This window comes from Cinclus cinclus, chromosome 1, assembly GCF_963662255.1.
Source record: "Cinclus cinclus chromosome 1, bCinCin1.1, whole genome shotgun sequence".
NCBI classification, from domain to species: Eukaryota; Metazoa; Chordata; class Aves; order Passeriformes; family Cinclidae; genus Cinclus; species Cinclus cinclus.
Window position 1 is genome coordinate 24,190,028 of NC_085046.1, and position 3,217 is coordinate 24,193,244.

Here is a 3,217-nt window from a genome sequence, read left to right on the forward strand (position 1 = left end):
CAAACCCTGAGCCCCAGGGAACACTGCTCATGACTGGCCACCAGCTGGGTTTAATTCCATGCACCACCAATCTCTGGGTCCAGTCATCCAGACAGTTTTTTAACCCAGTGTGCAAGTGTACCCATCCAAACCATGAGCAGTTTCTCCAGGAGAATTCTGTGTGAAATTACATCAAAGGATTTTAAAAGTCTAGCCAGACACATCCACAGCCTTTCTCTCATCCACTAGGCAGGTCACCCTGTCATAGGAGGAGGCCAGGGTGGTCAAGCAGGATCTGCCTTCCACAAAGCCCATGCTGGCTGGGCCTGATCCCCTGCTTGTCCTGCACATTCCATTGGATGACACTCAAGATGGATCTGTTCCATGACCTTCCCTGGCACTGAAGTCAGGCTGCCAGGACTGCATTTCAACACTCCAGTTGTGTGAGCCTCCCCACCCTGTTTCCATGATGGCAACTGTGTCATAGATTTTCCTGCTGCATAATGATTACCTGCTCCTCCTGTTTGTTGCCTATGCTGCATGCACTGGTGCAGACGCACTTGATTTGGACTATTGTCACGGTAGAAGCCCTAAGTCCTGCATGACCATTTTCACATAGTTCTAACACCTCAACGACACCTGCACGTGGTGCTGCCATGTGGATCTCCATCCATCTCCGTCCCCCTGCCACTGAGGCAGCAGACTAAAGGAGCATGCTAGCACACCATCCATCAAACATTGATGCACTGCCTCCAGGCTTATCTCTAGCTAGACTGGTTTTGTCCTCTTTCCCTTTCAAATCTAGTTTAAAGCTCTTCCAATGTGCCTTTCTAACTGGTCAAAGATCTTTGAGATCAGGCATGTCCCGTCTGTCACAAACAGACCTGCTGTTATGTAGATTGACCCATGATCAAAAAAACACCCCCAGATTCTTCTGGTTTCTTATCTCAGGTTTCACACCATGACCACTTTCCTAGCACAGTAGTTTTCATTTATTTATTTACACTTCACTTATTTTGCAGAAGCACATACTTCTTACTGCGCAGAACTCAATTTTGAGACAAGATGGGTGCAATTCATCTGATAAAATGTCAGTGTCTGCAGGGGAGATGAAGACATCACAGTTGGTCATAAGATTGCAGAAGGGGCCATACTGTGTCAAATCAAGGGTTCAGTTCAACTGCTAATAAAGGCAGTAAATATGGGCTTAGGATGAGTGAGGAAATGGAGGGCAAGCTGGATAAATCCCTCAAGTTTCTTTCCTAGCTCTTAGTTCTTTTTAGCTCAGTATGGGAAGCTTTACCTTTTTAGTAACCCCTAACAGAGTTTTCATTCAAATTTCATTCCTGTCTTTCTTCAAAGTGAGTTGTGCTTTTACCATACTTTTTTTGAGACCATACTGGCCTCAAGTCACCTAGGCACCCTTTATGGTCACAACAGGAAAACAGTTACTTTGAGGTAGCAATTCATATAAAAAGTACCTAAAATAGATCAAGAAATCTTTTCTAGGAACCAGACATTTCTCTGCATTCATTGGAAAGGAGCCTACAGTGACTAATTCAAGTGCAGAAATCTGCTCTGTAGCTGCCTGAAGGTCGATGGAATGAATGTCTCTTGAAGTCTCTTACCCTTGACTGAAGGAGGACTCTGGACTTCTCAGCAGCCTCCTTCCTCCACACATCATAGCCAGCCTGGGGTCTGCCCACTGGTACTGTCACATCCACTCGGGCTTCCCCTCACCCGCATCCCTGTCTGGCCAAGGGGCTGCAGCAGTGCTGGAAAACTCTTGATTGCTTTTTGGTCTGTTGCAAATCCCCCTGTGGTCTTTTCTTTGGGGCACTCAGGAGAGACCTGGGGGTGACCTCCTGCCACACAGCATAATGACTAAACGCAGGAATGAGTTGTGTGCATGTAATCAGCTGGAGAGGGATATGTACCAAGCCTGGTAGTGGAGGAAGTGAGAAGAGCAGGGAGACAATAAAAGTCTTATGCTAATTTAGTCATTTAGACTCCTGTGCAGTCAAGGACAGAAAAGAAACCCTCAGTAAACAAGTCTAAGGTTGGATTTATCCCATCTGGGAAAGCATGCATGAAGTAGGACAAGTAGCAGTCTGTAGATGCCTTGGCCTCCTCTCTCCCTGTCTCTCCTGGCTGATGGAAATGAGACAGCTTACTGAGAAAATAAAAGGGAGCACTTAAATTACTGAAGGCAAAGGGAAACTTTTCTTCTGAAAATCTGGAAGTCTTATATCTTTCACTTGTAAAAGATGGGCCGTTTACATGTGCTTCTCTATCTCATATTGTCATCTTTTTGAACAGGTAAGATACAAAAGCTATGTACACACAGATTTGGATTTCACAACTATTTCAAAATGCATTATTCTTGAGTCATTAATGAAACACAATATGTTTTACCAAACAAAATTTTAAAAAGCCAAAACTCTCTTTTTTATCCAGATTTCACTCTCTCTTACAGTGATGTTAACCTGAAGTAAATCCACTGATATCTGCATTGCCAAAGTAATTACAGTGAATTTACACTAAAGATTAAAGGTCAGAATATGATTCTAGCGCACTTTGGAGGGGGCTTCTCTGACTAAATACAAAACCTACAATGCAGGTGTGATAATATTAAGTAGATCCTTCAGTTCATGGAGGGCACTGAGGCCCCCCAGGCTCGGGAGGACATTGAGGGCAAATCTGATCGACAGCTCCTGAGGAGTCAGGCAGTGCTCAGTGACCCAGACCTGCTCTACAAATACTGAATGAAATTCAGAGGAGGACATGTGGGTGTGCAGATAAAGAAGACGTTGCTAAAATTTAGAAACAAGCAGAAGATGTCAACACAGTGTGGAAAGGTTCAAAGAGTCTAATGTGATCTTAAACTGAACTCACTGGTTTTGCTGAATTCAGATCTTAAGACTGGGTTAATGTAAAGGCCACATCCATCAGACTGCTACTGACATGCAGGTGCTGAACTAGCTTCAAGTAAAAATAAAAACTGGCAGACAAGAAAGCTGCTTCCCACGAAACTAGGCAGAAATCGCAAGCAAAGCCTGTGGTTTGCCAACTGAAAGATGAGGGAAAAGGCTTCTAAAGCTGCAGATCATGGAAATGACAAGATTCTCTACAAATGCTGTGTCCTAAAATCACTTTAACCCTGTTAGTTCATCAAAGGGATAGTGCAGATGGCCTGCTCAAATATCTCAGCAATTTCTTATACCTTGCATTCTTTAGC